Here is an 8632-nt window from a genome sequence, read left to right as displayed (position 1 = left end):
CTCCTTCTCTGTTGCAGGGGTATCATACAAGACCTCTACATTGAGATAATCTGAGTTCATCACTAACTGGTGGTGCAGAAGTCACAGCACCCAACCAGTGGCATGTAACACATACCGGGTAGAATTAAAGTGAACACAAAGATTTCACAGATTCATTGGGAATCCAATCTAATGCTTGTATTCAGATCATGTGTGTATTTCCACCTCAAAAGAAAAGAAAACAATCGCCCCAAGTCCCTCAGAATCAACCAGATTTTTTATGGCTTTTCCCTGGAAAAAACCCTTTAAACCATTTAAAACCGTGTTAGAAAGTCAGCCTGTAAGTACAAAAAACACTGGAGACCATCCTATGCTAATCTGAGTTTAGCAAAACACATAGCATTACCAAGTGTAATTATACAGTCCAGCTATTAGTAGCTTTACCTCTGGCTGTTCTCCATCCTGCTTTCAAGCTACATCCTTTCCTTTCATCTTATTCTACACCACATGAAACAGGTGAGCTGTTCCCTTTATATAGCTCAGGGCTCCAGTCACATGGCTCTCAAAGCTTGGTATCTTCATTTAATCAGTTAAAAGAATCGAAATAATCAGAGATCTTTCATGAACTCCATGCCAAAATTTAATTCTGTTAAGCATTCAAAGCTTACCAAGTTCAAAAAAAAATCAAGAAAAAAATTAATTAATTTTTCCTAGGAATATCTACTTTGAAAAGCTGCCCTGGGGGGTACATTTGTAGTTTAGAATATCTCTCACAAATCACCCATACATCACTGCTAGCAAGTTCCACAAAAAGAGAACTCCAATGCTTTTTATTGTCAAGGCAACACTGTGGTTTCTGCATCCCTTTTTTTCATGCATAGATAGTAACAGCATCCACTTTTTATCTGACTGAATTTGAATTTTTATCTTGACGTAACTGCTACTGATTTCTTACCGAAAAGTACAGGTTGTTTAGTGTTATCTTCACCAATAACAACTTTTGACAGCAAAGAGATGGTGATACTTCCCCTGAAGTCTGTATTTGGTACCTCACCGCTGGATTAGATGACAGCACCAACAAGTTAAACTGGATAGAGCAGTGATTTTCAGTTTTTGAAATCCTTGAATGCATGGGTGGGACTACTGAATTATTTTTAAGGGGTATGTGAAAGGTAACTCAGATAAGGCAGACTCATGACAATAGGCTTAAATTGGCTTGAAAGGAGTGTGAAGTGCCCCTGAAAAGTGATGTGGGGTCTGCAAACTGGAAAACATTAGAGCCCTGGGGCTACACTGTCTGTTCTGATTTAGAAGCTTGGGTCCCTGTTATCTGTTGTGCCATTCTTTCTCCAGCATAAGATTAACTTCACATTCTCACATATGGGTATCTCGGGACCTCCTCCCACCAAGGCCATCTGACCCCGGAGAGGGCAGATACTGCCCTGAAAGGCATACAGCTGTTCTGTTTCTCTCCATAGTATGTTTTTCTTTATAGCATCAACTGGCTGGATAGTTGTTGGTAGGCAAGTGAATGTCATGACACATCACAGGTTCCAGGATTAAGTCTCTGAGAAGCTGCAACAGTACCTTGTGGGTAAGTCAAATGTTTCCTGACCTTCCTATATTCCCATGAACAGAACTAGGGAGACATTGAGATTCTATCAAAATCTGTACTGCATTTAGCAGTAGAGGAGGCTTAAAATGTCTGTTAGTATGAAAATAAATAAAATTGGGGTGGAGGAGTTTGATTGTGAGACAAAGAGCTGTATTTTTCAGACAAGTAGTTTTGCAGTGAGTTCATCTGCTCTGTGAAGTCAGCTTCCTGACATGGGGGTCACTTTTGTGTATGTTTGCCAAAGACCTCTGGAGATCATGTGGTCTAAATTCTTGCTCTGGACAGGGTAGATTTTAAAGTTAGGTCAGGTTGCTCAAGCTCTGAGTATCTCCATGGATGGAGATTCCATCCTCCAGACAGCCTTTCCAACGGTGAAGTTTTTTACTTTCATGGTATTTTTCTTCCCTTATATCTCATTGGAATTTCTCTTGTGGCAGCTTGTGTCTGTCACTCCCCTCCTCTCACTGTGCACTTCCAAGCAGAGCCTGGCCCTGCCTTCCCCATCCTGTCCCATTTGGTAGTTGCAGACTGCAGTATGAACCCCCTTTGTCCGTCTCTTCCTCAGGCTGAACAGCCCAGCTCGATCTGCCTCCCCTCCTACACTGTGTGCTCCAGCCCTCCACTGGACTCACTCTAGAATGTTCTCATCTGTCTTGTACCAGGGAGCCAAGGCAGGACACAGCATTCCCAGTGCAATCTCGTAAGTGCTGAATATGGAGGAATAATCACTTCCCTCAACCTGCTGGCTACATGCTTGCTGAAACAGCCCAGTGTTTGGGGTTGAATCACAAGGAGGAGGTGGAGGTAAGCATGGGTTAAGGATAGATATGCTGTAGGGCACTGAGGTAACACTGCTACACACACTCCCATTGCAAGTAGGATGGCATGGTTTCGGCAAACAGGGTGTCTGCTCACAGTTTTCCACCCCACCCTGCTGCTCAGACAGCCGAGGTGCTCGTGAATCACTGTAATTCCAACAGAACGTAGTTTGCTTTCAATTGCCACGGCGGTGAGCTGCAGCAGTCACAGAGATGATTCACTAAGGGCTTAGCCTCCTAGGCCCAGGAGTTGGGGAGGCCACCAGCTGTAGTGCCAGACATTGCAACCTCATGTGCGTATGAGGGGTCTCACATGCACTGTGGGAGTTGGTGGGATTCAAATTAAAATCTCAGTGATTATTCCTTCCCATCCTTTTCTGCTGTTTCTCTGTGTTCACTGGGGAAACTGTCAGGGAACATGCTAACTGATTCGTTTGCTGCTTTGTTATTGGATTTGGCTGTAGAACTGTTGTGGGGAATTGTGTGGAGAGGAGTTGTTCCTCTTCTTCTAGCTCAGCTTAGGAAATATGGCAAGGTCACAGAAGAGCGGACAAATTTCTTTGTCAAGCAGTACACAGATTTCATATGGGTCATCACAGGAACTCCAACCTTAACGCTACCACCACCAACAGTCTTACAAGAGCTGTGAACTATTTGGCAGAAAACTGGCAGTTTTGTAACCAAAATCCAATTTTGCAGGAAAGTTAGCTTTGTGCCTTTTTTTTTTGGATACTGTTTTGCTGTTGTGAAAAGCAATACATATGGAAACCCATTAGAGCCTAAGGCTATTGTTGATATAGTCTTGACTCATTCTTGGCATTGTGTCTATATCTTCCTTCGATAGCTCAGCTGGTAGAGCGGAGGACTGTAGGCTGCCTGTAGAAAGTAATCCTTAGGTCGCTGGTTCAATTCCGGCTCGAAGGAAAGATTTTGGGGTTTTGTTGTGGTTTCTGTCTTTCACTTATTTCTGGAATTTACAGCTTTGCAGAGGTGCCCTTTCCAACCACTTGCCACTTGAGACACTGAAAAATCTAGTCTACTTAAAACACACCACTTTCAAGGATTTAATTTTGACTACTCACCTTGTGTGCTGCAGCTGATTCTTACGGCAGTGGTGCTTTGACCTTTGCCACCTCTCTATCTAATTAGTAGATGCCCTTCCTATGAGCTTCTCTTCTCCAGGGGCTCAACACCTTCTACAGACCCTTGATAGCTAAAGCAAAACCACAATGCAGAGCTTGCAGAGCCTCTTTTAGCTGAGTTGGGTGTGGAAAATGGGAGGAGGTCCAGTTACTGGGTTCTCCTTGTTGCTGGCTTCACCCGTTTTCCTATCCTGTTCTTGCATTTTGGAGTTTTGAGGGCAAGCGGGGACCAAGAGATGGGGAAGAAAAACTTGCCATGAGGACAGGAACACCATGATCATTCAGGTCTAGATATTTGTCTGAAACAGCCACTACATGAAACTATAATCGTTGGCCTCATGCGAGGGTTGTGAATACTACTGTGCACACTGCTCTGAGGTGTATCGTTTCCACGCAGTGTCCATTTCAGTGAAGAATTGTATAGGTTGGGGCTGGTTACAAAGGGAATGGGTAAGAAAGAGGTAGTAGAACTGTATGAAAGGAGATCACAGGTTAGCGAGGTATTCTAAGAACTCATTCATACAGAAATCTTTCAGATTCATCAGAATCTGTCAGAGTAGAAAACGGGGCACTGTGATATGTCAAACAAAATTTTGTTTCACACAGGAAACTGACTCATGGAACTCACTTTCAGAAGACACTATCAGCTCTGTAAGAAGCTTTATTAAAGAAAAGATTAGAGGTTTTTAGATGTTTACATTAAATGAGATGACATTAGGGATCCAAATCCCAAAGCTCATGCAAACCTTCTCATGCAAAGCATCTCCTCATGCAAAACACAGTGCTAAGCCAAACAAAGATAGGAGAAGGAGGTGGCAACTTTCTTCAGTTGCTTACCTTTCACTGTGTTATGGTTCTATTAGTATTGCTTAATGAGAAGTATTTGCTAAAAGTTGGAGTCAAATGCATCAAGGAACCAAGACTGAGCTAGAATGAGTAATCAAGTGATTATATGTAATTCCAGTATTTTAAAAGATTTTTTTTTTTGCTAATTAGTATCAGATCAATGACCATCGATCATAGTAGAACACCAGTTTTCTTTGTCCTTCCTAATCCAGTTGCATTAATTCCTCTTCAGCCTGCATAGCAGTACACACTTACAACCTCATAACCATAATGGGTTTTCAGCACGGGGAGGCACAGGACAGGAGGGAGGGAGTTCTGCCTCTCCTCTCAGCAACACAACCAGTTCTCCAGGCCCTGGGGGGTGGGCAGGCCATGCATTTTTTTTGCTCTGTAGGTCCTCCCACAGCAGGATGGGTGTTGTAAAAGCAAGGGTAGGAAAGGCAAGCAGCCTTCTTTGCAGTCCTGCTAGGACTCCCAGGGAGAAGGATGCACAGCAGCAGCATCTCCATGGGAATCTGGCAGTTGCTTTAGACAAGGAGGAGGAGAGGGGTATAAGCCTGGGTGATGCCACAGGAGGAAATCAGGTGTATTTGTCACCAGCCTGGGTAACAAATCTGTCCTATGGTGTCCAATACAGATTTCCTCCTTGCAGTGTGCCTTTTATGGTCTTGGTGAGCAATAAGACAAAGTAGGAGCCTTTCTAAATGAGTAAATACATGACTCATGCATTTAATTGCTTCAATAAGCCTGAAGCTTTTGATTCAAAATCTGCCAATAATCATGAAAAGTAAATGCTTGCGCTCATATCAGAGAAGGGACTGATGCTTTCCCTGCGACTGGGGAATGGTGGTGACTGATGAACAGACTGACTGCCTCACAGGTATTTGGCTGATGTGCAGATCTTTGCTGACTTAATATTTCAGTGTGGGTTGCACAAGGTGATTGAAACAAGGATGGAGGAGGAAAGGATTAATTAAAAATAAGTCCTCATCACAAATGGTGTTTGTTCTGTAGTTGGAAAGAGTGAGTTGTTGCAACATGGGTTCACCCTCATATTACTGCACTCTAGTGGGTAGCTGGGTTTTGGTGGACCACCTGATGTGGTTAGCTTCTGTTATCCTGTGGCTGTTTCATGTCATGCAATTTCAGCTACCAGAACTGCCCCATACTGACACACTGGCAACATTGACACTGTCTTTCTCTGCAATGACATCTGCACGAGGTAATTTCATAAAAGTTCCAGCAAATGTAGCCACTAAGCCAGAAATATTAATTTAAATAAAGTTTTGGTATTTTTCTTGCACATGTGAGTTGAACTTCAGACAGCAAAGGTAGGAAGTACTTAAAAATTTTTATAGTCTTCTGTGTTTGGGAGCGTCAGCCTTCTCTTTAATTTTGAATGTTTTCTCTTGCAGCCAAACTCTGGTTCATCAGACATTATGAAGGTTGCCATGCCCTTGTCTGAGGAGTGGAACCCCATGGACCAAACCTCTGAAACAAAGATGTAACCAGCTGGGGACATAGTAGACCAGCAGTTGTAAGTTCCTATTAGACAAGATAATGTTTGTTATCTGGGATCTCCCTTTCCAAAATACTTTTTTCCTCTTCTTGTCTCATCTCTTGTCCCAAAACAAACTTTTAACCTATACCCTATCTTAGAAGCAGCATACTGCCTGGTGAAGAAATTGAAGCTCATAAAGTTGGTGTAAATATATTGCAAAATATTTGTACTTTCTCCTTAAAGGAAGAGCAGTGCTCACATTCCCATAGGACAGCTTGCTGAGTCGTATCCAGTTGCCTGTGCCTATCTTCCACCTTCACTAAGCAGCAAGTGCTATGTGGTTAGTGATCGGTCTTGTCTGTGGTCATTCTGAAGGCAACTCTTTTTTAAGAAATAAAAGAGCAATTTTGGCACTGGCATAACTCCAAATTCTCAGTTGTACTTGCTTTGAATGACTTAGTATATCTTGGGTTTTGTTTTGATTTTCCAATAGAAATGAATCCCAGCCTCACTCTAGAAACCTGATTTTACCTGGTTGCATCAAAACCATATTGTAGGGAATGCTTCTTCTGATGCGTGAAACATGAAACAACTGAGCAATGCAGGGCCTGCCTAAGGAAATTTGGTTAACCTTACAGAAACTTCAGAAAAGCTGGCTAATCTCCAATTTTTAAATAATTTGTGTTGCATGCTCCAGTATTGCATTTCAGCCCAGAAATGTAGTGTTGCAGCAATGGTAGGACTGAAGACCTAACTTTGTACTGAGCCCACTGCTTTCCTTTGAGCTCTGTAAATTTTTTCTGCATCCATTGCTCTCTTGTAGCCACCTGTTGTGTCTGCTCATGCAGATTTAGATAAAGCTCTTTGAGCAGGGTCCTATCTTTGTAAAGTTTTTCATGATGGCAAGGAAAACATGGTCTTAATTCCTGTCTGGAGTAATAATACAAATAAATAGAAACAACTGCACAGTTCCCTTACAGCTCTAGAGGTCGAATCGTGGCAATTAAAATAATGTGCAATTAAGGACATCTTGAAAAGGCTTTTAAAAGCAGGAAGCAAGTCAAGATGCTTTGCTGATGATTTGCTAGTTTGTAGAAATTGCACGTGGTTGCAAATTGGTTTGCTTTTACCATAAAGTAATACTATTCTCCAGTGTGTGTTTGGCTGAATTTATGAAAAACATCTCGGCATGGCTGGAAATGACCAACAGCAGTTGCTGTCTTTACTTGCCCCCACTAGATCAGGTAGATTCACACCAAACTGAACAACTGTTTGCACATTTCCTCAGGCCTTCTTAACCACCCCTCTACCTATCAATTTTTCTTCTTCCTATTGTAGTTGTTATAATCAGGCCTTGATAAGAATTGCTGCCAGAGACATCCAATCAGTCCCATGTTATCATCTGGAAATGATTAGAGTCCTCAGGACAGATTGAAGCCATTTTGATAGCATTGATTAGTTCCTTATTTCAAGTTGTGCCATTTCAACATTCAATGTTTTAAAATTCTTGCCTCATTCACAAGGATACTTTTTTTAACATTGTAAATAACAAAATGTATTTTGTTGTGTGAATCCAAATAAGCTTTGAAGATTGTGGCTTTGTAATTTGAAAGTCATCTGGAGAGTGTATACTCTCTTGCCAGCTTTAATCAATGCACGATAATCAATTATCATATCAAAGTGTTCAATTACTCCTTAGTAATGTGGTGCTGTAGCTGTTTGGCTTAATTTCTTAGAAGATTCTCAGTGCTCTCGCTGCAGCATTGGGGTTACTTAGCTGACTGATTAAAGATGTCTGCTGTGAAAATGAAGCTGGTACTATTTGAACACCAGACTCCTCACAGAAAGCAATGTCAGATGCTTCTTCAACACCACAAACCACTTCTTTCTATCTAATTTGTGAGTTGGTCGTACTGTGTTGCCAGTTCCTAAGTACTCCTAAGAAGGGAGTCTTTTTCTGTCTGTGTGCTTTTACATTTAGGAGGGATGCTAAGAGTCCTGGCGTCTTTGTTGAATCTGGAGAGGTTTCAGCATTCCTTTTTCCTGCAGCACAGTACTCTTCCATTTCCCAGGGATTATGGGAGGAAAGTTACTGCTGACTTTTGGGTCAGTACATTTCATGTTTCTTTGAAGCCTGAGGAAAAGAAATGTGAACAGGTAAAGCATGATTGCTGCTTAAGTCTCTCAAACCTTATAGTGGCCTGAGAAGATGTTTTGTGAATGAAGGGTCTCTTCAAATTGAGGTGTTGGTACTCCATGTTGCCCTTTTTAGAGTATCTGGGGCTAAAAAAACCCCAACAACCTAATAATTTTAATGTCAACATAAGGCTTTTCTGGGATCACTCTGTTTCGAATGACACACAATCTTTAGTGTAGCCATCCTCCTCTCCCTGCGACAAGGAGAGGTACTAATGTCTCTATTTCATGTAACATTGTTAGTCCCTAAGACTGCTGTCAAGTGATGTGTCCGAAAAGGCTGCAGCAGAGCAGGAAAAATCATCTGAGCCTTCAGAGGCTTTGGCTGCCCTGTGTTCTGACCACTCCTCCTCACTTTTGGTAAACTGTTGACTTAACCCTCCAAGAAACTAGCAACAATTTCCTTTGATTTCAGTTTGCAGCAGCTTTGCAGTCTGAATGATTGTCTTGGTTCCTTCTCCCAGAAAGACATCAAACTATCAGTGGATAAAACTCTAGGAGAATATTGCTGTATTAAATCTTGGAGCATTGCCAC

At 42.0% G+C, this 8632-nt stretch overlaps 1 long non-coding RNA gene and 1 other non-coding gene across 2 annotated transcripts; both read left to right on the top strand.

The window, feature by feature from the left end:
• Window positions 1-1506: 1506 nt before the first annotated feature.
• On the top strand, window positions 1507-6199 carry LOC113477341. Its single transcript, XR_003397878.1, has 3 exons — window positions 1507-1573; window positions 2257-2398; window positions 5816-6199. It is a non-coding gene; the product is annotated as an uncharacterized LOC113477341 (long non-coding RNA).
• TRNAY-GUA lies at window positions 3247-3336 on the top strand. The gene is given in 2 exon segments: window positions 3247-3283; window positions 3301-3336. It is a non-coding gene; the product is annotated as a tRNA-Tyr (tRNA).
• Window positions 6200-8632: the final 2433 nt, after the last annotated feature.

Source organism: Athene cunicularia, assembly GCF_003259725.1.
Source record: "Athene cunicularia isolate RWA chromosome 2 unlocalized genomic scaffold, athCun1 chr2_part1, whole genome shotgun sequence".
In the NCBI taxonomy this organism is placed as follows: domain Eukaryota; kingdom Metazoa; phylum Chordata; class Aves; order Strigiformes; family Strigidae; genus Athene; species Athene cunicularia.
The sequence above is the reverse complement of the archived record's forward strand: the minus strand, read 5'-3'. Positions and strand labels throughout refer to the sequence as shown.